The sequence below is a fragment of the Cupressus sempervirens genome, chromosome 6 (assembly GCF_028749045.1).
Source record: "Cupressus sempervirens isolate cs-2001-9-10 chromosome 6, ASM2874904v1, whole genome shotgun sequence".
NCBI classification, from domain to species: domain Eukaryota; kingdom Viridiplantae; phylum Streptophyta; class Pinopsida; order Cupressales; family Cupressaceae; genus Cupressus; species Cupressus sempervirens.
The window spans coordinates 435,106,154-435,133,820 of NC_143123.1; positions in this window are offsets into that span (position 1 = coordinate 435,106,154).

Here is a 27,667-nt window from a genome sequence, read left to right on the forward strand (position 1 = left end):
ACCCAATTTCGAAAAAACTACCAGTAACATGATACTCATTCTCACTCTTCTAAAGTGATGCCCTGTGAAAGGCCAGCCTTATTAAAAGTTACAATGCACACTGTTAAATGTGACCTACTTAGAGGATTTCAATTACCCTGTTAGGATTGAGCCTTTTTAGAGGACTTTAAATCATTCACTTAGAATGTCACCTAGTTAAAGGATTTACAAGTGACTGTTACATCAACCTTAATCCAAAGGATTTACCCCAGATTGATACAATGATTAGAAAGTAACAGTAAGGCTTGATCTAATAAAAACTTACAACTCACTTTGTAGATTATGAATCTTTGTTTCAATCCTCCATTCTACTTAGCTTTCACACATTTCAGCTCTGATAGCTTGTCCTCCCTTCAAGCATCCATACCTTTAATCCCTCTTTCTTTTCTTTCCAATAGCAGTCTCTTCACTTTGGTCACTAAATAAAGCAATACCTTGGACTCCTTATCTTTCTTAGGTTCTCACACGTGACAAACTTTTCTTCTGACCAGCCATCTCTATAAATAGAAAATTTAGATCTTTTTTCGTACATCCTCTATCATCCATTTTAAAGTTAGGTAGGATTAGATAGGATTGAATGAATCTACCCATCCTTTCATTTTATTCCCTTCTAGAAACTTCTCCTTTAATCATCTTTGAATTTTCCTCAAAATGGTTCATCTTGAATTTTGTGCAACCAACTCATCAATCTTATCTTCCACATATTCCACACAATCCAAAAAATCAAACTTGTTAGTTTAGATTCATTGAATTCATGATCTTGCTCATAATGTTGGCACTCAGCATTAACTTGCTTTTGATGTTTGACACATATTGCGTTATTCGATGTCCACTATCAAATCACTCGACACAAACTAAAGTTTACTAATGTTTGGCATCAACTAAACTTTACTGGGCTAACCCTGTATCACTCAACATACACTAAATTTTAACTTTTCTTAGCTTCAACTAATTTTCTATTTGGCTTACACTAACTTTCTTGGCACCTACTATGCAGATTATTAAGCTTGGCATACACAATTTGTCTTACTTGTTCTTCTAAACTTAATCAATGTATCCATCCTTTGCAACCTTAAGTAGATAACCAATGCATTATAATATCATTGTCTTAACTAATATTTGTACTCATTTTCTATATCATAACTCAACCTTTCCTCTAGGTACTATTGTTACCTCATTTGATAAAATCTTCTTCATCAATCAAACAAATGATAGTACTCAAATCATCTAAGTAATTCTCTTACCAACAAGTAGTAGTTTTGATATCAGTGACAAAACAATGATTGAAACACATTCTTATACGTGTATCAATCTATTTTCAACACTTGTTTCTCCATTGGTGCAAGGTGATAAGGGAATCAAAATGGTGTATCATTCTTCTATTTGTGTCTCACTTTTACATTTTGTTATATATTATGTTGTACTTGTGCTAGTGTCTATAATTGTATCCTTGTTTTGAAGGGTGCTCCCCTTAATACCATAAACATATAAGAGAAATAGAGAAATAAAAGCAATTGGAAAGAAGAAAATATGGAATTATTATCACCATAAATGCAAAAATATAAAGTTTTGAAATACAATATGAAAACCCACATGGGAAATTTTTATACAATACTCTTCAACATAGAGCCAAAAACTACCACTTAGGACTATCTAAACATTGTTAGAAAGTAAAGTCCACAAAGATAACTGAGAGGCGGGGTCTGTTATTAGATCAAAATAATTCTTATTATACTTATTAAACCTAAAACATGTAATCAGGAAGTGAAACAACCATAAGAAGATAAATAACAATAAAACCATATTTTCTTACTAGGGAAAACCTTGATGGGGATGTTACCCACAAAATGATGTACTAATAGGGTATGTGCAGGATCATGGTCAACCAAACTATGGCCTTAAGTGGCAATGAAAAATCAGTAAATCAGGGTTATGTCAACTTGACACATAATTTTAAAGTGGTTATGGACATTATATCAAAAAGTTGTAAGAAAATAATTTGTAGAAAATTGAATGTAGTTTCTAAAATACTAGGCCTTATCAGGAGAAAAAAAAATTGATTGGTCAAAAGTTTGAATTTTAATGCATTACTACAAAAATTTCAGGGCGAAAATAAAAAGTAGGTGTATGTCTGACCACCTTAATCAAAATCAAATGATAATTTTTTTTAATATAATTATAGATATGAAAAGTAGACTCATGCTTGGATGTGACACATATTTTTTGATATTTTTATTCCAAATAAATAATTAAATATGAATTTTCTACCAAAATTTTTGCAGAAAAAAAAAGTCTCGTGTCTGACCACCTTAACTAATAGAAAATTTTACCAAATTTAAATTTTATTTTATTTTCTTATACTAGACGAAGCATAGAATGTGACACAACTTTTAGATTTAAAAAATATTATACCATTTGAAAGTTATAGCTATTTTTAAATCAGTATGTCAATCAACACTTTACAATAATTTTAATTTATAATTAACTAATAAATACATATCAAACTTAGAATTTGACAGAAATTATATTGATGGAATCTTGAGAGTGATATTAAAAAACCCTTTTCATTTCATTCAATTTCGATCAAAATAACATTGTCAAACGACAATCTGAAGTCTGAGTATCACTAAAACCCTCTTCAAACACATCTTTTGGGTTGATCGGGTAGGCTTGGTAAATACCAAGCCTAATCGGATATCTGATTTCAAATTGGATATCTGATTTGAAATCGGATATCTGATATGACTCGATGAATTTTGGTGGAAAATTTGAAATCCCAACCCATTTTGGAGGGAAAACCGAATTTAAGAGTTATAGCTTATGATTTATAAATTACTTTTGTTATATTACTATGTAAATATGTATTATAATATATATATATACATATACATATACATATATATATATATATATATATATAATAACGTAATGTAAACATATAACATATAATATATTAATATATAATAATATATTATGTTAGTCTTATTATAATCTATAAATATAATTTATATTATTATTATTATTTTTACTAAATATAATAACGTAATATTTTTATTAAATATAATAATGTAATACATATGTTATTAATATATATAATAATGTAATATTTTTATTAAATATAATAACGTTATATATATAATAACATAATATATATTATAATGTAATATTTTTATTAAATATAATAACGTAATATATATGCTATTAATATATATAATAATGTAATATTTTTATTAAATATAATAACATTATATATATATATATATATTATTAATATATATGAGTCAAAGGGGGCATAGGTTGACCTATGACCCCCTTCGATCCATTACATAAGGACATATGTCCCTAGGGGTCTTAGGAACCCTAGTGACATATTAGAATCGTTCTTATGGGTCGAAGGGGGTCATAGGTTGACCTATGACTCCCTTCGACACATTACATGACGACATATGTCCCTAGGGGTCCTAGGACCCCTAGAGACATATTAGAATCATTCTTATGGGTCAAAGGGGGTCATAGGTTGACCTATGACCCCCTTCGACCCATTAAATGATGACATATGTCCCTAAGAGTCTAGGACCCCTAGGGACATATTAGAATCATTCTTATGGGTCAAAGGGGGTCATAAGTTGACCTATGACCCCTTTCAACCCATTAAATGATGACATATGTCCTAGAACCCCTAGGGACATATTAGAATCGTTCATATGGGTCAAAGGTTGTCATAGGTTGACCTATGACCCCTTTCGATCCATTACATTAATGACATATGTCCCTAGGGGTCCTAGCACCCCTAGAGACATATTAGAATCATTCATATGGGTCAAAAGGGGTCATAGGTTGACTTATGATCTCCTTCAACCCATTACATAACAACATATGTCCCTACGGGTCCTAAGACCCCTAGGGACATATTAGAATCGTTCTTATAGGTCGAAGGGGGTTATAGGTTGACCTATGACCCCCTTCGACATATTACATGACGACATATGTCCCTAGGGGTCCTAGGACCCCCAAGACATATTAGAATCATTCATATGGGTCAAAGGGGTTCATAGGTTGACCTATGACACCCTATGACCCATTAGATGAAGAAATATGTCCCTAGGACCCCTAGGGATATATTAGAATCATTCATATGGGTTAAAGGGAGTCATAGGGTGACCTATGACCCCCTTCGACACATTAAATGATGACATATGTCCCTAGGCATCCTAAGACCCATAGGGACATATTAGAATTGTTCATATGGGTCAAAGGGGGTCCCTAATATGTCCCCTAGGGGGATATGTCGTCATGTAATGGTCTGAAGGGGGTTATAGGTCACCCTATGAGCTCCTTTGACCCATAAGAATGATTCTAATATGTCCCTAGGGGTCCTATGACCCCTAGGGACATATGTCATCATTTAATGAGTCAAAGGGGGTCATAGGTCAACCTATGACCTCCTTTGACCCATATGAAGCATTCTAATATGTCCCTAGGGGTCCTAGGACCCCTAGGGACATATGTCATCATGTAATGTGTCGAAGGGGGTCATAGTTCACCATATGACCCCCTTCAAATCATATGAAAGATTCTAATATGTCCCTAGAGGTCTTAGGACGCTTAGGGTCATATGTCATCATGAAATGTGTTGAAGGGGGTCATATGTCAACCTACGATCCCCTTCGACCCATATGAATGATTCCAATATGTCCCTAGGGGTCTTAAGACCCCTAAAGACATATGTCATTGTGGAATGTGTTGAAGGTGGTCATAGGTTACCCTATGACCCCCTTTGACCCATATGAATGATTCTAATGTGTCCCTAGGGGTCCTAGGACCCTTAGGGACATATGTCATCTTGTAATATGTCAAAAGGGTTCATAGGTCATCTTGTGACCTCCTTTGACCCATATAAACTATTTTAATATGTCCCTAGGGGTCCTAGGATCCCTTAGGGACATATATGTCATCATGGAATGTGTCGAAAAGGGTCATAGGTCATCTTGTGAGCCCTTTCGACCTATATAAACGACTCTAATAAAAATAATATAGTAAAAATAATAATTATATATATATAATATTTATAGATTATAATAATAATAACATAATATATTATTATATATTAATAACATAAGTATAGTATAAATAATAAAAATATTATAAAAATAATAACATATAGTAAAAATAATAATAATATATTATAATAATATATATTATATTTATAGATAATAATAATAATAACATAATATATTATTATATATTAATAGATTATATATTATATTTTTATGTTACGTTATTTTATATATATATATATATAATATTATTATATAATATATAGATTATATATTATTTTGTATATAATAGTTATGCTATTATATTATATATTATATTTTTACACATTTCATAACTCAAATTAGTTATATCACTTACAAATTCATTGTTCCTTCTAATTTTTGTGCCTTTTCCCTCCATTTTTTATGCCGCCAATATCGGATATTAGATCTCATATCGAATATCCAATATGAGATCCGATATCCGATATGAGATCGGATATCTGATCTCATAACGGATATCCGATAAGGCTTGGGCCTTACTTTTCAAGTTTGGTACCTAGATAGGTAAAAAAGTTAGAGCGAATTTTGAAGCACTTTTAGACGTGTTCAAACTCTATTTTTTTTACATCACCACTTTTTGGCACACTATGATCTTACACATACCCAATAGAGAAGATCATTTTAAGAGTATGGGTCCTATTAAGATTTAATGAAATACATTCAATATATATCAATCCATGTTAGGAGACTTTGAATCCTTGTGAGTAGATTCTGACCCTATTAAGATTTCTGGAAGGAAAAATGATCTAATGTCCAAACAAGCTCAAGGGCAAGACCACCAAACTCACTGTCCAACTGGCCTTAGTAATACCCTTTGTAGAAAAGTACTAATAAACAACCATCCACTACAATCTCTTTATCAATTATAGTCTCTCTTTTAGTTCACCATGCCTTAATGACACCAAACACTTCTCTCATCAACATATATTCAATATCATGTTCATTGGATCTCACATCCAAGTTTGCATTCTTGCATTACACAAATATTCCTCACAATTACTTTGATCACACTTTACCACAAGGAAAACAACTTTCCTTTATGCAAAGTTCTCAAACTAATTATTGAGTCATCCTTGAGGATTTTCCAATTACAATATAGGACGACCTTAACATATCACAATACACACTAAATTACAATATTTTTTTATAATTACAATCAAACTATCAGCTCATAGTCTTCACAACTCTTCAGGTGATGCTCATTGAGATGTGTATGTTTGACCATTTCATCATCATTATTTATTCTACCTTTGTACAAGTGTGCTTAACTAGATTCTAATTCTATTAGGAGATATAATCAAGACATCAATAACTACTTCTCAGAACATTGTCTAAATATTGTCATCATATATGTTAAATAACTATCATTTATCTTCGTATTTACACATGTGAACTTAACCACATCATCAAGACAATATGTAGAATGCTTCCTCAATTGTACATAACCTCATCTATAATCCTCAATCTACGTGATCTCAATCTTTGTCTATTGCTCTATTAATCTCTACAAAATAACATGTATGTTGACATCAATGACTAACACACTCATGAATGCAATATATGATCACTATATCACCTCTCCACCAATGCTAGGATACTTCCTCATAGGAATATAATCATCATTTATGTTAACAAACTCCCTCTTTTCCATTGATGACAACATAGATGAAAAACATCTAATTTCTAAGAATACCAAATCCGTTGTTATCATCATTTATGTTAACAATCTCCCTCTTTTCCATTGATGACAACATAGATGAAAAACATCTAATTTCTAAGAATACCAAATTCATTGTTGCAACTTCTCACTATACTATAATCATATTTTTCAAATCCTCTTCATGAATCAAATCCAAATGTCGCAAGACTTCTCACCCATTGATATTCTTCCCCTATTGACATCAATATTCTCTAAAAGATTATTTTTCATGTACAACTCTCCCCTATTGAAATCAATAAAAAATAAATCATTATGTCAATATTATTGTCTAATATCTTCAATAAGCTCAAGTGTCCAAAGACACTACTCAATACTAGTTACCAAGAGTCCTTCATGACTCAACTCAAACACAAATACTCCCTCATATAGGAAGCATCAAGTATCTAGTCCAGATAAAGAATAGTGGTTTGTACCACTAGACTAATGCAATCTCTTCATCAACTACTCAGAAGTAGGTATTAGCTTAACCCCAAGCATACCTCTAAAGTACTCAAACATATTCTTCAAGAAAGGATTTGTAAATATGTCTGCTACTTGCTCTTTTATATCGATATACTCTAATTTGATCTCTTTCTTAGCAATTTTTTCTCTCAAAACATGATACTAAATAGATATGTGCTTTATCTTTGAATGTAAGACAAGATTCTTCTACATACTCACTATACTTGTGTTATCACAGTGTATGATAATAGCCTTTGTAAACTAAATTCCAAAGTCCAACATTTTCTTCATCTACATGATCTGATTACAATTATTTGTTGTTGCTACATACTTTGCTTCTTCTATGCTTTATGAAATACCATCTTATTTCTTGCTTAGCCAGGAAACCAATCTTCCTCCTAAGAAAAATGCTCCAATACCTGTACTATTTATGTCATCTATATTACCTTCCCAATCCATGTCAATGTATGCACATAAGGTAAATTTGTTTGATCTATCATACCTTTTTTGATGTAGAGACTAATTAGACTCAGAGGTTTATTCATCTCAGTTTCCCCTTAGATTATTTCTATAAGTGTCTGGGGGTAGTGTCCCCAAGGTGAGGTCAAGGGACAATGCCCCTTGTAGGGTCCTAGGGTAGTGCCCCAAGTGTGCTCCCTCTCATAGTACAGGGTGAGGTCACGAGGGTTTTGGGGGCAGTGCCCCTGAAGCCAAAAATGACTCACTATTGTAAAAGGTGTCAACTACTATTTTTCTATTAGATAACTTATTCTAGACCTAATTTTCTAAGAGAAAAAAACTTGTATAAAATGGCTTAGAGATAGGGATTTCATAATGTATGATGAGATGGTATTGAGTTTTAAGGGATAACAGATTGTAATCATTGATAATAATAATATTGGACTTGTTGTTGGTGGATGAATCTTAGGGATTGGGTGAACCACAATAAGTATTTGTGTCTTATGTTTTCTTTTTTGCATTATTATTTTCTGTTATTGGTTATATTTAAATGTAACTATTAATTATATATGTGGTTGATCCTAACAAGTGGTATCAGAGCCAAACTATTGTCATTTTTTTTAGCCCAAATTGTTCTAATTTTTTTTAGCTATCCTTTATAGGAAGGTCTCACGGTTGAGTGGGAGTGATGGAAGATGAGGGTAAGTTGAAGGTTGAGAACTTTAATGAGAATAACTTTCAATTATGGAAAATGAAAATGGATGGCTATTTTTATCAAAAGGATTTATAGCAATCATTGGAAGGAAAAACCAAAAAATGAAAAACGTTGATAGATGAGGACTATGAAATTTTAGGAAAAAAAGGAACTTAGAAGTATTTGATTATATTTGGCACCATCCATGACATTTAACACTACAAAAGTGAACACAATGGAAGAGTTGATGCAAACCCTAGCAAAGCTGTATGAAAAGGCCTCTGCTTCAAATAAGGTATTTCTCATGAAGCCTTTCTTTAATATGAAGATGTAGAAGATGGATCTATTGCAGATCATGTAAATGAGTTTAATATGGTTACTAGTAAGTCGTCTTTTATGAATGTTAATTTTAATGGAAAAATTAGGGCTCTCTTGATTTTGTGTTCTTTGCCTAAAAGCTAGAATGCCTTTGTAATGGTTATGAGTATTATTTTTTTGGGATCTAATAGCCTAAATTTTATTGATGTGATTGGTGTTATTTTGAGTGAGAAAAATTATATGAAAACCTTGGGTGGATGTACATGAGGAAGTTATTTGAATGCACAAAAGAAAGTCAAAATGAATAAGAGAGGAAGTAATTCTAGAAATTGTGGAAAATCAAGAGAAAAATCAAAGGAGAAGAGGTTGCAATCCAAAGGACCAAGAGATTGTTAGTAGTATAGGAAACTAGGGCATAAGAAGAAAGATTGTTGGACTCAAAAGAACAATGAATGAGATAAACTAGATGGAACAATGAGGCAAATGTGATAATTAAAAAATCCAAAGAGGATTCTTTGCTTCTTTCTTTAGAAAGTGTTGATGATTCTTGGGTTTTAGATTCTGGGGCTTCATTTCATGCTACACCTCATAAAGGTAATTTTATTGATTATGTCTAAGGGGATTTTGGTCTTGTTTATTTGGGGGATAATGAACCATTTCAAATTTTTGGAAAGAGAAAATTTTAGATTAAGTTGTAAAATGGGAATCATTGGCCACTACATGAGGTAAGACATGTTCCAAGGCTAAGTAGGAATTTAAGTTCAGTAGTGCAACTTGATGATGAGGGTTGTGTAGTTACTTTTGATGATAAAAATTGGAAGGTTTCAAAAGGTTCCCTTGCAGTAGAAAAAGGTGTGAAAGTAAGAACCTTATATCTTTGTATAAGTTATACTATTCCTTCTACTTTAATTATTTCAGAGAAAAATGAAAGTTCAAGAATAGTTGTTGTAGTTGAATAGGGAGAACAAATAGTTGTAGATTTTAATACAATGCTATGGCACAAAAAACTTGGGCACATGAGTGAAAAATTCATTCATTCAAAGAAATTTTTACCAAGTTTGAAATATGTCAATATGGAATTATGTAAAAGTTGTGTATGGAAAACAAAAGAGAGTGAGTTTTGTGAAGAGTGGGATGGAAAAGAAATATGAGAAATTAGAACTTGTGCACACAGATGTTTGGGGACCAACTCAGGTATCTTCCTTTGGTAGATCTCATTATTATGTTACATTTATTGATGATGCAACTAGAAAACTATGGGTTTATTTATTTAGACATAAATTTGATGTATTTTAAACTTTTAAGAAATGAAAATGCTTGGTTGAAAATGAAACTAGTAAAATTTTAAAATATCTTAGATCTGATAATGGTGGTGAGCATTGCAAAAATGAATTTGAATATTATTGTTCCTCTAATTGTATTCATAAATAGAAAATTGTTCCAAGGACTCCATAGGAAAATGGAGTGGTTGAACACATGAATAGGAGAATAATGGAGTGTGCAAGGAGCATGAGGTTGCATGTTGGACTTCCCTTAAACATTTGGGTGGAGGTTGTCAATACTATTGTATATTTGACTAATAAAGGTCCCTCTACTCCTTTGGGTTGTGGTATTCCAAGGGAAGCATAAACTGGTAAGAAGGTGAGTTATTCCTTCCTCAAAACCTTTAGTTGTGAAGCATTTGCACATATAGATTCTAAAAATAGAACTAAGCTAGAAGCTAAGTCAAAGAAATGTGTATTTTTGGATATGAGATTGATGAATTTGGTTATAGGGTTTGGGATTTTGAAAATCATAAAATTTTAAGAAGTAGGGATGTCATTTTCTATGACAAAGCATTGTACAAAGATATCTTGCAGCAACATAAGAAGAAAGAAAATGATTATGTAGTGTTAGATGATACTCAAAAGGAAGATGTTCCAAGAGTCCCTGATGCTCTACAACAACTACAACAACAAATACCACACACCTCAGTGAATGTTAGATGGTCAACAAGGCTAAGTAGACCCCCAAAAAGAAATTTTCTTTCTTTGTACTCTATTTTACTAACTGATGTTAGTGAATCTTAATGTTATGATGAAGCTATGGAGGTGGATACTAAGATTCAGTGGAATTTTGCAATGAAATAAGAAATGGACTCCTTACAGAAAAATTAAACTCAGGATTTATGCAAGTTGCCTGTAGGTAAAAGGGCTTTACAGAATAAATAGGCTTACAAAGGATGGAGGTAAGAAAATATTTAAAGCCATGTTAGTTGTAAATGGATTTGCACAGAAAAAAGGAATAAATTTTAATGAGATGTTTTCTCTTGTTGTTAAATGAATTCTATTCATATTGTTTTAAGTATTGCGACTATTGAAGATTTGTCTTTGGAGAAGCTTGATGTTAAAACAACCTTTCTTCATGGTGATTTGGATGAAGGGATAAATATGGCACAGCCATAGGGATTTGAGGTCAAAGGTAAGGAGAACTTAATGTGTATATTGAAGAAAATTTTACATGGATTGAAGCAAGCACCACAGAAATGATATCTTAAATTTGATAGTGTTATGCATGTGCATGGTTACACTCAGTGTCATTGTGACCATTGTGTTTATTTTAAGAGGTTGGATGATGATAGCTACATTATTTTATGTTTATATGTCAATGATATACGTGTAGTTGGGCCTAACATGGATCATAGTAAGGGGTTAAAATAATATTTATCACATTCATTTTTTGTGAAGGATTTGGCGGTAGTAAAACAAATCCTTGGCATAAAAATTTGCAAAGATAGGAAGAACATAAAATTTACATTATCTCAAGATGATTTTGTAGAGAAGGTTTTGCAATGTTTCTCTATGGAGAATGTTAAAGTTATCAGCACACCTTTACTTGGTCATTTGAAATTGACTAAAGACATGTGTCCAAAGACACAAGAAAAGGAGGATAAGATGCCTAAGGTATCGTATACTTTAGCTGTAGGAAGTTTAATGTATGTTATGGTATGTACTAGGCCAGATATTGCACATGCAATGAGAGTTGTTAGCAAGTATACGAATCATCCAGGGATTGAGCAGTGGAATGCAATCAAATGGATTCTTAGATATTTGAGAGTAATGTCCAATAAGTATTTGTATTTTGGGAGCTCTATTATTGATTTAAAGGGATATGTTGACTCAGCTTTGGTAGGAGATATTGATTTCAAGTGTAGTACTATAGGTTATGTATATATTGTTGGTAGGGCACTAGTGAGCTAGGTTTCTTGGTTGCAAAACATGAATGATTTATCCACTAAAAAGGTAGAGTATATTGCTTCTACAAAGGCAAACAAGGAGATGACATGGCTTCAGTTCTTCATAGAATAATTGGGACACCCATAGAGGGATAATTATTTGTTTACAGATAGCTAGAATTTCATTCATGTTGCAAAGGATTCTTCTATGCATTCAAATACAAAACACATATAGTTGTGGTACCATTTCATTCTGTCAATTTTGGATGATGGACACTTAAATTTAGAGAAGATACATATAGATTATAATCCAACAAATATGTTTGCCAAGGTAGTAACAAGGGAAAATTTGAACTTCTCTTTAGCCTTAGTTGGTCTTTTAGACTAAATATAATAAAATAGTAGCAGAATGTAGCATGGTTTGATATTCCAATGGGATCTATAGGTTTAGTGGTGCTACGATTAGTCTCCAAGTGGGAGGTTATTATTTTGGAGTTCAATCAATCTCCAAGTGAGAGATTGTTGTGATATGGAGCATAAGTAGACTCAGAAGTTTATTCGACGTAATTTCCCCTTAGATTATTTAAGTTTATTTTAGTTTGAGATGATTTCATGCATTATTGAGAAAGTTATTAATGTTTTGGTGAAAATCATTTGTAACTACCCAAAACCTTATTAATGGTGACCAATTTTTGATAAAAAATCATAACTTTATAATTTCACCATTGGATATTTCTATAAATTGGAGAAAATATGTATAATTACCTATTATACAATATTAACTATGTGATTGTCTTGGTTATCAACATTTCAAAGAGTTATGAATGATTTTTAATGACTATATTTTTATAACCATAATAGAGTATATTTGATAGTTAGAAACTTCTTGGGTTTCTTTTGTAAGTACTGGGTAGATGAAGGGTTTAAATTGTTCATATTTAATGAATAAGACATGGATATAAAAGAATATTTTATAATGGTGATTTAATTGATGATTGTATTGGGTAACATTTTTCAATGCCTCTAACATGTTGAAGAGATTGAGTTGATGATTGGAACTTTGTGACTAGTTTAGGGGTTATTGAAGAGTTATGAAGATGCTCTACATCATGAAACGAGTAAAATAGAAGTGAAAAGATCAAGCAAGAGGAAGTGTTAAGTGATAGTGTGAGTGTGAATTAGCTAATAAGAGATTAGAATGAAGAGACGGAGTGAAGCAGATCACTGGACAAGGAGGTAGTTGAATGTGTGAATTCTTATGTGTTTCAAAGTTTATTTGCATGTTATTTGTTTAATGTTGAAACTTGATATAAACTAAGTGATTACTTTGATACTAGGTATAGTAAGGAACAATGAGATAATAGTTTGAAGTAAATTATTTTAAAGTTTGGTTTGAGAAGTTGAATGTGGTTACTAAGTTACTGATATGAAAGTTTATAAAGTCTGAATTGTTAATAAATTATTTTAAAGGCTTGTAGGATAGATGGATATAACTTATTCACCACCCGCCCCCCCCCCCCCCCCCCCCCCCACCCCACCCCCTCCCCCACATTATCTAACAATTGGTATCAGATCTGAGTTCTTTAAGGAAGAATTTTGAAGGGACTTGAGCTAAAGATCCATAAATGTATAAGAGAGAGGTACCAAAGTTGAACAAGGAGCACTTCTCCTAATCGAAAAATAGGATGAGGCTATATTTATGTGGAATTAGAGACAATTGTACACATTTTCTAGACAATGTATGTGTTTATCCTACCCCTCCTATGACTTTGGAAGAGATGACATAGAAGAAAGAACATGATAGTTTGATGATTGAGATCACATATGCCCTAAATATTTCTAAGTTTGATGATGTCAATAACTCTGTTAATGTTAAAGAAATGTGTGATAAGCTGGAACTTGTACATAGTGGAGATGAGAATGTACTAAGAGAAAGAGTAGAAAGTCTGAGAGGCAAATATTATGTTATCAGAATGAAAGAAGGTGAAATTGATGTGTGGTATGTGAATCAAATAAAGGAAGTTGGAGTTATATCAAAGTTTCTAGAAGATTCATCAGTGATATTGACACTGTAAGTAAGGTTCTCATAACTCGCTTACCTAACTATGCTATAAAAGTATCTTCAATTTAGGAGGTTAGATATTTCCCTGGCAATGCTCTTACTCTTGATTGTTTGGTTGGTTTTTTTACTATATTTGAATTAAGTAATGTTGATAATAGTGTTCCTTCTTGGGAATGATTTCAATACTTCATCAACCATCAAAAATTGCAAGAAAGAAAATAGCAATAAAAAAAACCAAGTGAGAATCAAAAGATGATATGGATGAAACTAAGGCATTTCTTGTAAGGAGGTTACCAAGAGGTAAAAGTAATTTCAAAGGTAAAATACCTCTAATATGTTCTAAATGTAATGAAGTGGATCATATTGCCACAAGATATCCTAACAAGAGTAGGAGTGATAGAAATTATAAGAAGGATCACAAATATAGAAAGAATAAAGAATACATGGACAAAGGAAAGAAATTATGTTATATTGTTGAGGAAGAGCACACCAAGTTGACATTGAAGATTATAAAGTAGAAGTGGTGTATGTTTCTATTAAAGAAGACCCTAATGAGGAAATGTATGAGGATGATAGATATCTTATTTCACATGTTAGTTAGAATGGCACATGGATCATTGATAATGGATTTTCACATTACATGACTAGAGACATCAATAAGTTTGATAAACTTGAAGAATATGATGGTGGATCTATCAAATTAGGGAATGATGTTCCATGTCTAGTAAAAGGTAGAGGTTCATTGATGTAAAATGAAAAAAATAGATTTGATGATGTGTATTGGTGCAAGGACTAAAATATAATATGTTGAGTGTTGCTTAGTTGAATAATACAAGTCACAAGATGGAATTTTAGAATGGGAAATTCAAGATCTATGATGGTGATGGGAATTTGACTGGAAATGGAGAGAAAGAAAAAAGGTAATATATTTTATCTTGATCTTACAATTGATACATATTTTTTTTAATTTAAAGATGTGTGCTTGTGGTATAAGAGGTTATGTCAAGTCAATTTTGAGTATATGGTCAAGGTCAATAGAAAGAGATGAATTAGAGGCTTACCAAATTTACATAAACCTAAGAATTCTATGTGCAAACAATGTTGGCTCGATAAGATGACCAAGTCAATTTTTTAAAGAAAGTCACATACTTCTAATGACATTCTAGAATTAGTGCATATAGATTTATGTGCACCAACAAGAGTAGAAAGTTATTATGGTGACAAATATTTCATTTTGTTTATCGCTGATTATTCTAGGATGATAACTATCAAGTTTATAAAGTTGAAGTCACATGATTTTGATATGTTCAAATGGTGTAAAGATAGAGTTGAAAAAGAAGCTAGTAAAAAATTGAAATGTTTAAGATCTGATACAAGTGGTGAGTTTATTTAAGTTGAATTCAAAAGTGATAGTTTTCAGTATTGAGGACATCACAATAGAATGGGATTGCTAAAAGAAGGAATGAGTCAATTGTGGATTGTGTAAGAGCACTGTAAACAAAAAAGGGAATTGCTCAAATATTTTTGAGAGAGGCCATTAGTACTACAGTTTACACTCTTAACTGAGTTCAACTAAATAAAGGAACAAAACAAGACACCTTATGAACTATGGTATGGTCATACACCTAATGTGAGTTATTTCAAGATATTTGGAAGTGGGTGTTACATTCATAAAGATGCAAGGAATGGGAAATTTGATTCTAAAGGTGATGAAGGTATTTTCCTTGGTTATTCCTCTAAGAGCAAAGCCTATTAATGTTGGAACAAGGATACTAACATAATTTTTGAAAGTATAAACTTAAGAATTGATGAGTTTGTAGACAAGAATGATGAGGAAAGTAAAATGGAATTATTATGATTTCATAATGCATGCCCCATTTCTCCAAGAAATGGGAAGCCCTAGTAACTTTTTTATCTCCTAGACCCCTAGTTTGGGGCTTGTATCACTTTTTAACTCTTCATGAGTTTAGAACAAGCCTCATTCTTTGACTGGGCAAGTTCAGGGTCTCAAAAATGGAGGAGAAGTGATTTTTTTAAGTGTTTTCAGTAAAAAAGAGTGCACTAGCACACTAGCACACATACACACCTAGCCAAGGTGTGCATGTGTGCTTAGTGTGTGAGTGTGCACTCATCTCCCATTGGATATGTGCACATGCACACTTGTGCATATGTGCATCTCTGAAGGGTACGCACCCTAGGGTCAGGGTCTATATAAACCCCAAACCCCCCTTGCCCACTTCACTTTTCTTCGCACTCTAGAATCTTCTACACCTCTGCACCCTTAAAGATGCACTCACTCCTACAAAACACAAATAACCAATGTTAGAACACAAACAAGAAGGTGTGCACCTCCTCAAGGTGTACATGTGTGCACCTTTGTTCACTAAAAAAAAGCAATAAAACCTTATTAAAACCTAAAAGAATCTCAGTCAAAGAAAGGTGCACACATACACACCTTTTTTGTGCTTTTTGAGGACTTAAGGCCTATAAGGTTGCCCACATGCGCATGCCATCAAGGTGTGCATGCATGCACCCTTTGTGTACATAACATCAAACACTTGTTTCTTCCCCCCCTTTTGCATGTGTGCATCTTCCCTAGGTGCACAAATGTAGTTAAATGGTCATAGAAGAACCATTTAGCACACCACAAGGGTGTGTTAGGTGTACTTTTTTGCATAATAGGGCTATGGGGAGGATTTAACTAGTTTTTTACTTTCTTGGGACATTTTTGCTAGGTTTCTGTGTATTAGGGTTTTTTTTTAGATTCTATTTATCTTTCTAGACTAATGTCTTCTTTCAACTTGTGCAGATTAAATGGTGTCTTCATCATCCTTAATGGCAGAAAATATTGCTCTCAATCCTATAGTTTTCAAATACCAAGGCACACCAAGGAAATCTCACTTTCAAGATGGATATTCTAAAATTAGAGATATCGAGCATGGACACATTGACTGGAATGTCTTCCTTAGCATTTGTAATAAGCCAAGGTAACAATCCACAATGGTATATGTTTGTGTAAATAAGTATTTACTTATTACACTTACTTAAGTTTACTTAGGTTAATGCATTATCTAATTATTTTGAATTATTTTATTATTTTAGGTGAGACACTTAGGAGTTTGTGTACTCTCATTGAGTTACGCAACTCTAATTATGCACATGGTGTTTACAACATAGGACTATGCATCATTCACTTAGTTGTCATATTGACAACACAATTATCTGCACTCCTCATTTAGCACATGTTGTCTACGCCACTAATTTGTGTGCTACACTAGATATGTGTTATCCTCCACTGAGCCAATTTCTGTGGATTTAGTCCCACATATGTGGGTTTACAAGCATTGTGCTTGTTTAAAAACAATAGCGCACATATTCAATGTAAAAGTGATGTCGTCGGTGGATGAGGAAGTCCCCAAAAATTGAATGGCTTTGGCCGGTGGTAAGGCCTACCTCAAAACAACTTTTCTAAGGGTTATTGTTCAACAGATTTAGTGGATATGCATCTAGAGGGGAAGTTACAAAGAGGGAAGTCTTCAAGAGAAACATGTATTCTACAGATGGTTCACATGGTATTAACAGGTCCTTTTTCATCCAACCAGGGTCGCTACATACTTACCTTAGTTGATGACTTTTCAAGGTTCACTTGGGTCTATTTTCTTCATAGTAAGAATGAAGTGTTGGACAAGTTTCTAGCCTTCAAGACTCATGTAGAGTAGAAATCTAGAAAGGCCATCAAAGTACTCTGAATGGACAATGGAAACATGGATGTGAAGAGAAGACTTAAGGACTTTTGTAGACATGAGGATATTGATCTTCAAACTCCATCAACATTCAATCTGCATAAGATAGATGTTGCAGCTTTGAGGATTCACACTCTTTAGTCTATGGGAAGTTGCATGATTCATGCCAAGTCTCTTGATCCATCATTAGAAGTTGAAGCAATCTCTTGTGCCACTCACATTCTTAATTGTACTCCTCATCTAACCTTAGATGGAAAGACTCCTTTTGAGGCATGGTGTGGCAGAAAACCTATTATGACAAACTTTAGAGTCTTCGATTGTCCTGCATGGGCAAAAAGATCTTCCAAGAGATGTAAGGCATAGTCATCTTGGCCTTGTACTTTCATTGGTTATGAAGATGGTGTGAAGGCATATAGACTTCTAGATCCTGAGACACATCAGATATTTGTGGAGAAGGATGTACATTTTGAGGAAAGTTCTCCAAGCTTGTCCTCTACTCCTCTTCACACATCATACAGTGTGGAAACTAATAGTGATTTCAGCGACAGTGCTTCAATAGATTTAGACATGTGGGGTTCTATCAATAGTTGTAGTGAGAGGTCACTATATTAGTTCAGTCTGCATGCATACATCGCCATAGTGATAGGTCCAAAACAACAAGGTACATCTAGTCTTCTAGACACAGGTTCAGTGACAAATTTAGGGGACAGTATTCATGATCTGCCTCTTCTTCTTGATGCAGAATCACCTTCTTCATTTGTCATGAGGGCTCCATTAGACTCTCTTATTCATTCTCTACATGATTGATCCTCATAGGTTGAAGTGATTGTGGATACTTATGATCAGCAGTTGCAGTAGGGTTCTTCATCAGTTGTAGAGACAAATAGTTCTTTGGGATAGGTTCCTCAGCTAGTTGAACAGGTTTCAGAGACATCACTTATTCATGGGATACTTTTCACACACAATGGAAGCATCTCATTTGTACCCTTAGCATTTTTTCTTCCTAAGGGGAGGAACACCATTCTGCAGTCTTGGATTAGCTTCTTCATCAGAGCAGTCACTGCTCGGCATTCTTCTTTGGGGGGAGCCTATTCTACCTCTCTTCCTCTTCTCATCATTATCTTATGTATTTATTGGATGTATGTCATAATGGGAAGGTCTTGATTACTCCATCCATCCATGCATCCCTATTTATCTCTCTTTTTGGTGGAGGGTTTTTCCTATGAGGTTTTCCCTCTTTCCTTGCTTTATGGGAGATTGCATATCATTATGTACATGGGTATCTAACATGGCCTAGTAGTCAGGACCCATTATGCATTGTGTCCTAGATTTTGTAAGCTTAAGGGCATTCCCCTAAGTTTCCCTTAAGGGGGGGGTGTTGGTGTAAATAAGTATTTACTTATTACACTTACTTAAGTTTACTTAGGTTAATGCATTATTTAATTATTTTGCATTATTTTATTATTTTAGGTGAGACACTTAGGAGTTTATGTACTCTCATTGAGTTACGCAACTCTAATTATGCACATGGTGTCTATAACATAGGATTATGCATCATTCATTGAGTTATCATATTGACAACACAATTATCCGCACTCCTCATTTAGCACATGTTGTCTACACCACTGATTTGTGTGCTATAGTATCAATACTAATGAGATCTGGGCTTGTCAATGTAGCATCACATCCTACTTCTATGCAATCTCTAGAACTCATCATGGCTCTTGCAAAAAACTATATCACTGAAGAAAAGATTGTTAAGAGTGTTATAGTAAAGATAGTCATGGACCTCTAACCTCAAAACATCAAGAAAGTGTTTGACATGCCCAAAGTCGATCAATACTTACACATATCTTGTGAAGGAGCAGAAAGATAGTATCAAGAACATGAGAAGGAAGCCAAAGAGATAATCCAATTATCATTTTTTATTGATAGAACACTAGTGGATCATAGAGTTAGCAAAGTAGATATGACTTGGGGATACATGAAGGATGATGTGGGATACGCCATCATGCTTTTAAGTAGTGGCATGGGCCTACCAGCAGCTAGACATCTTCATATCTTGATGGTCCATTTCATAGAAACCATTCGAATGGCCAAGATATCAATTGACTAGGCCACAAGGTTGAATGCTAACTTGGATGAGCATTTGGCATCTATTAAGGCTAACCCCAAATTCTACATGACATCATATTTGGTTTATTTATTGGCAACTAGAACAATTGACTACCTAGGACTTTATAAAAGAGGTAGCATGCAAGATGCTATTGATTGGCCCTATGTGGTATATCCTTAGCTGGTAAAGAAAAAACTCTCAGATCAAAGAAAAGAGAACTGGATAGTGAATGACATTTTTATATTTGCAATCATCTAATTCATAGAGGGTGATTATGCCAAAAGGATGTCAATAGAGGCAGCAGCCAGAATTGCATAGATTGACACCTACTACATCATGACCTTCGATTTGGAATCAGATCAGTATCTCTTAGAAGCATACAACTCCCCTTGCCCTTATTTTGATAAAATAGGGATGGTCATGAATCTAAAAGGGAAGTAGTTTGTACATGATGATGTACTTGAGGATCACTAGATGAATGCAATAGATAACTATAATGTCCAAATTAGGGATTATTGTAGGATGACTCTATATTTAGTAAAGAAAGTGCTTAAAATGAAGATCACACTCAAGACTATCGACAAATATACTAAAGATGTCTTAGATCTATTATATAATTAAGACAAAACCTATGACATGTCAATCATGAATGCAAAGATTGGTAGGGATGAGAATGCAGACATCAACAAAAGAGCTCACCACATAGTCCAACTAACAAGGGAATGGATCAAAAAGCCTTCCAAACTTGATCTAGTTCCATAGGTTGTTCCTCTATGAGCTACAGCATGGCCTACCAAAGGCAAAGGTGTAAAAGTTACAATATCAAATTTCTTGGCTTAATCCCTAATGAGGTCAGAAACAGTTCATCAACATGAGTGGGAAGCTGAGTATTTTGAAGTGGATACAGCAGTGAAAAGGAAAATAGGGGCAAAGGGTAAGAAATAAATAGCTCAAGCCTAGCCACTTCAACAACCATAGTAAAATCCTAAACAAGCAAAGCCTCAAGATGAGTTGGCAACTCAAGTCCAAAAGATTGAGCAAGTGCCTCCAATAGGATAAGAACAGGAATGGGAACAAGAAGAGGAATAATACAGGGTGCCACCAATAGGTCAAGAGGAAGAAGCCTTCTCCTCAGCTCCTAAAAAGCCAGGTTTGAGCCCACTATGAGAGGGACATGTAGGAAAAGATTGAAGAAAAAGAATACTCCTCCTCCATAGGTGCCTAAAACCATTCTTGAAGTTAAAGTAGAAGAAGAAGAAGAAGGGGAACAAATTGAATATGTTCCCTTGAGTTAGAGGACTCATTTACCTAGGGCCAAAAAAGAGGAAAGAAGAAGAAGTTGCACCATACTGCCACCATCTAATCCAGAGGAACCTATTCAGGTTACTACCTTAGAGGATGAGCAACAATAGTGGATTATAGACATGGAGAGTCAAGAGATAGATGCCTTTGACCTCTCTAATTTTGATTTCATGTCAGTGGGCACTAATAAGGGAAAGGCACCTACAGTACTAACCCCCTCTTTAGTTAAATAGATGTCTACAATGGGCACTACAGCTACTTCGCTAAAGAGGGAGGTCATGGTTCGACAAAAGAGGCAAATGAATGCAATTGTTTAGGAGGGAATGGATGAGCAGTGATGCATGACCATTGGCCTTGATTATGAAGAACCAAGATCAAAACTTTCTTACACACATAGACATCCCTCCTCCACATGTTGACAGTGAGGACTTGACTCCTAACAATTATCAAATCAATGAGGTCCTATTAGGAAGACCCACAGTAGATATCGCCAAAGTATTGATGATTGTGGGCATAAAAGAAGTGTTCAGACACATGGACTGAGATGAGTCTGAGTTGATACTACTACAGAAACAAAATGAGCTTTTGAGAGGCTACTTGCATGGAGTAGTGGGCCCAATAGACTTGGATAATCTAGAGATCACTCTTGCTACAACACTAGAGAGAAAAGAGAAGGGCACTGTAGAGGTGGATTCATTTTTGGGATCATGTCAACTATGGCGTGACAATTTTGAAGAGAAGGGTGTACAAATAATATAGGGAAATTTAGGCCTATTGCACCTTATTCAATCAAGCATGAATAAACTGGTAGTCTTAGTGAACCAATATTTTAGATTGATAGATGATGTACATACTTGTGCAAAAGACCTATTTATTTTGACATCAATAAAATATGAAAGGTATTATACACTCATGGATGTATATACAGTGGAAGAGCTTGATAAGCTTGATGATTGGTTAAGGAAGATAGTTTTCGGTAATAAATTCATGGAGGGACTACATGAGGATATTCAAATATTAAGAGATCATACTCAAGAATAAATTTTGGAAGCAAAAAGGTACTAAGTCATTGTTGACCTTGAGATTTTTGAAGATGAGTCAAAAACAAAGCTCAAATCGATACAATCAACTGTCCAAAAATTCCAAGGATGCTTTGTCAGATGAAGATATCCAACAATAATTTAAGACTGGGGAGGTATTTTTGGAATTGGACACCAAACTTGAGGATTTTGTGATGACCTGGATCAAAGTTAGCAACTATCAACAGGTTGTTAAAGAAGAATATGGAGCTTTTGATTTTCTAGAAGCTACCCAAGTAACAAAGATCATTAAGAAATTCAAGAGCAAACATCCAAATATTGTATTGGTATAAAGGGGAAGAAAACCCAAATGTTGGGAATTCGATTTTGACACTTGGGAAAATTTTGAATTTTTGGAACATTTCATTATGGTCAGCAGGTGCACAGGTGTGCTATTTGCAAAGGTGTGCTAATAATTTTGAAGAAGTAACAATGCACCAATAGTTAACTATCAATTCCTAATTTAGAGCATTCCATGCATTGAAAATGAATTTTGACGGCATTTCAACTCCGAGAAACACTTAGAGTAGGTCAAGCTTCCATTTTTAGAGCTTCCAGTGACTCTTAGATCCTCTTGCAGCTTCTTCTTATCTCCTTCTTCTTTTATTATTTTAAGTCATGTAAAGGCTCATGCACCCATTAATTGATATAAACAAGGGTGGAGACCTACTTAGCACCATTTAGAGAGTCAGTTTGTATATAATTAGATTTGTTTTATTAGTTTTTAGCATGTGTTTGCATTTTAAGATCTCTCACTCAACACAAAAGGAGGAGATATTTTCTTATATATATGTGGATGTAATATGTACTCTAGGCTATAATTTTGATGCAGTAATAGATGTTATTGGTGCTCTCATTCTAAGTGTAGCTATTCTGGTCAGAGTGTGTTATTTTTGTGAATTCATGTACATGAATAATAATGGAGCCAATGGTTTTATTATGTTGTTATGATTGTGCAACCTTTTAGTTCTGGTTTTGCCTCATGTTAACAAATTTTACTAACATAATGACTTGGAGGAGAGATTGCCTTTATTCCTATATAGATTCTTGTCTTACATGAGTGCATTTTTTATGGCCTTGCAATTTGATGAGAAGTGAAACATCTTTCAGTTATTACTGAGTTCCCATTGACAATTGCATTAGTGGCATTGAGGAAGTGTTGCTCCTATTTTCATTTGTTTCCTACCCGATCTTTTCAATGATTTATATAAAAAATATGTTGTTACCTTGGTTTATGTTTATTAGGAATTTCCCTTTCAATTTATTTGTTTTAATCTCTTATTATCTTATCTTTTTTATTTGCTTTGCTAACACTTGGTTAGAGTAGGAATTCATATAGTTGTATTGATAAATTGCATTCATCATAAAATAAAAATACCAAACATATATCTCTTTTGTGGTTACTTTTCAAAATAGTAGATCAAACATATTATCTAAAAATGATTGAACCAAAAAATGCCTCCTCATGAACATACACATTTATCTTCAATTCAGTGGATTCTAGTAGGTCACAAGACAAGATTTCTCAAAACCTTGGAGTTGATCCTAGATTACCTTGTCAAGAGAGGAGTTTGAAAGAATTCCTATCATCAAGCATCGTACAAAATAACAGCTCAATAGGAATCTAAAAATTCAAAAAAATTGTCTATGTATATGAAGATTCTTCTAGTGTAATGCTTAAGAAAGAATAGAGAGCTATCAATCATCATCATGCATTACCCGAGTCACAAATAGAAAAACCCAAGTAGGATTTTGTTGTTAGAGTGGGGTTGTCATTGCACCAAAAGATTGATTTGTCAATGCCTGATACAACCACTCAACTCATAATACATAGGAGGTGGTTAAGCCCTTGTCATGAATCTGAAGGAGAGAGCTAAAAAAATTTATAATAATCTCCCCCTTAGCATTACCCAAGGGTCTTAAGATTTGAACTTATGACCAAGCTCTGATACCACTTGGAGTGGGGTGTTCTTTACACCAAAAGACTGGTCTGTCAATGCCCAATAAAACTACTCAACTTATAGTACACATGATGTGGTGAAGGCCTTGTCATGAATCTTGAGGGGAGCGGTGAAATTTTTTCTAATAGTTGTACCCCAACTGAGTGAAGAAAATGTTAGAAATTAGATAATTGAACCAATGCTAGGAAAATATATGAGAAAAAACTATTCACATAAAAAAATCATTGGAGATAAAAGTGTTGGAATCATGACAAGAATTAAGTTGAAGGATAGTACATGTTTGATTGTTCAGTTTGAACCAAGAACTATGAAAGATGCACTTGATAATGAAGACTGGATTGATACTATGAATGAAGAGATAGATCAAATTGAGAAAAACAATATGTGGATACTAGTACCAAGACCAACTGATAAGAATTTGATTGGAACAAAGTGGATTTTTAGAAGAAAAAAAAAAAAAAAAATCTAAATGAGAGCAATAAATTTGTGAGGAACAATGCCCGATTAGTATGTAAATGTTATACCCAAGAAGCCAAAATTGACTATGGTGACACATTTGCCCCTATTTCAGGATTTGAAGGAGTCAGAACTATTTTGGCATATGCTACTTGCAATAAATTCAAAGTATATCAAATGGATGTTAAGTCATCATTTCTAAATAGAATACTTGAAGAAAGGTCAATATAGAACAACTAGAAGGATTTGTTGAACCAGATTAGAGGCCCCTGGTTTTCAAAATGAATAATTATTTGTATTGACTAAAGAAAGCATTGAGAGGATGGTACGAAAGGTTGCATGTATACTTGATTAAGATTAGATTTGTGAGAGCAAGTGAAAATAGTAATCTATAATTGACGAGTGGAGCTAAAAATATGGCATTGATTGCTAAAATATATGTGGATGATATCATATTTGGTGGAAATTATTTGTTGTGAAAGTTATTTGTTGATCAAATGAGTAAGGAATTTGAGATGTCTATGTTTTTTGAGATAGATTGTTTCATTGGATTTCAAGTTCATTGAAAACAAAAGATGGTATATATGTGACTCAATCTAAGTATGTTAAGGAGATTTTGAAAACATTTGGGATGGATGAGTCAAGGTCAATTGGTACACCTATGGTGACTCAATGAAAATTAACTAAGGAGGATACTACTATTGAGGTAAATGAAACACAATATAGATCAATGATTGGAAAGTTACTGTATGTTGTGCATAGTAGACCCGATATTGCACATGCAGTTGGAATTGTTGAAAGGTTTTCCTCTAATCCTAAGGAAACACGTGTGACTATTGTAAAAAGGATATTCAAATATCTAAAAGGAACTAAAGAATTTGGATTGTGGTACAAACAAGATGGTGATTTTGAACTCAAATTCTACATTGAGTGTCATTAACTGAGTGATGTATTTCTCAAGTCAAGTTGTAATGCTCACCAAGCATGAACAAGAAGAACAAGTTAATAAAATATTAATTTGAGGTTGACATTTGATGAAAATTAAGATTTTTATAGAATTTCAAAGGATAAATTCAAATTTAATTATGATATCTAAGGGTGAAAAAAATCTAATTTGAAGATCCTATGAAAGAGTTAACAAAATGGGGATGAGCACAAAGTTCAAGGTGTAACTATTTTCTGAGTAACTAAACTCATTGAACCCGATATCTACGATCATGATTAAGTGGAAAAATATGGAAGAGACTAGAATGAAAAAGTTACCTATTTAAGGAGATGAAAGAGATTTTTTTGGTTGATGATTATTCACTGCTTGTTATTAATTATGCGAGTTAAAGTGGAATAAGAAGACAAAAGGTGAACTGAGTAAAAAAATAGTGAAAAGATCAAGCAAGAGGAAGTGATAACTGATAGTGTAAGTGTGTGAATCGTCCAGTAAGAGATTAGAATGAAGAGACAAAGAGAAGTAGGTATCTAAATAAGAAACATAGTGCTAAACCTAAAAAATCACTTGATTGTTACTTTCTTACTATTGTAGCAAATAATATCTCTTAACCAAGTGGACCTAACAAGTCTTTGAAATACTATATAGTGGCATCAATTAATGATTCTTGTAAGTTCTATTAGAGAAGGCCAATCTTTAGAAATTTTAAGAAGTGATAAGGTCTATATGATCTTTGGTTGAAATCCTCTAGCTAGGTCAAACTAAATATGTGCATTTAACCTTTAACAAGGTTGACTCCTAGTAGAGCTCACTTCAAAAGAGTAAAATATTTGGGTTGTCGATTCCTAGGTGGTTTTTTCCCTTTACAGGGTTTCCACATTAAGTATCTGTGTTAAATGTTTGATTTCTTATGTATTGCAAAGTTTGTTTTCATGTTATTTTTTCTTAGGGTTTGTAGAATTTTTCTTGTAGGTTGTATTTTTACGGCCTCTGGTTTGGCATTTCTAGAAAAATAAAGAGACATTATTGTAGACAAGCACTTGGGTGTGCTTACCAAATCTTGACTTGAGCACCACATATTTGGACAGAGTCTTGTTGATAGTAAAACTTATACAAAATCTAGTGAATAGTATATGATATTTGGAGATAGTTACCAAGTTTGTAGATATGTAGTTGTCAAATGAGTCTCAAATCCATCAGAACATATTTTCATCCCAAAATTCAAGTGGGAGCCAAAGAAGCAAAACTCAAACAAGCACCATACAAGAAAGCTCAAGAGAAGGGTCAAAACTTGGCTTCCACTTAGCAAGTGTGAGGAGGTTTTTACTATAAACCCACGAGCCAAAAAGAACTTGGGAAGGTCTTCAATAGTAGTAAACCAAAAAGGGAAGAACCTACTAGGTATTTCTAAGGTAGTGATGCTTCCTTTGAGATTCCAATAGGAAGACACCCATTTCATTATCATTTCAATAGAGGATCTAAACTTTGAAGGCCTTCCCATCAGAGCTAGATTTAATTTTGTCATGGTCATGTTTTAGATTAAGGTAAAAAAAAGTTTTGAAGGGGTCCCAAAACCCTTAACAAGAAATCAAAAGATAAACCATTCAGCCCCACCAGGTTTTACAAGGATCTAAAACCTACAGTTTTAAAAGATTCAAATTTAGGTTTTACAGGGACCTAAAACTACGGAATAAAATCAAAAAATAAGACCAGGTTTTACAAGGACCTAGAACCTAATTTTAAACAACAAAACGAGATTAAAAGCCTAGACAATCGACCAAAAATTAGGACAACTACCAAAATAGAGACCAAAAACCAGAAACACAAATAACTACTACTGCAATTCTTTGATCATTTGGACCATCACTTTTCTAGCCTCCATGCTACGTTGGATGGTATTAACAAAAGCTTCCATAGTGACCTTAGTTGTTTTTTTCCTGGAGCTCTATCTAGTTCTTTTGCTTGGACCACCTGAAGATATAATTTCTTCATTAGTTCTCTTCCCTAAGCTGGCAGCTATG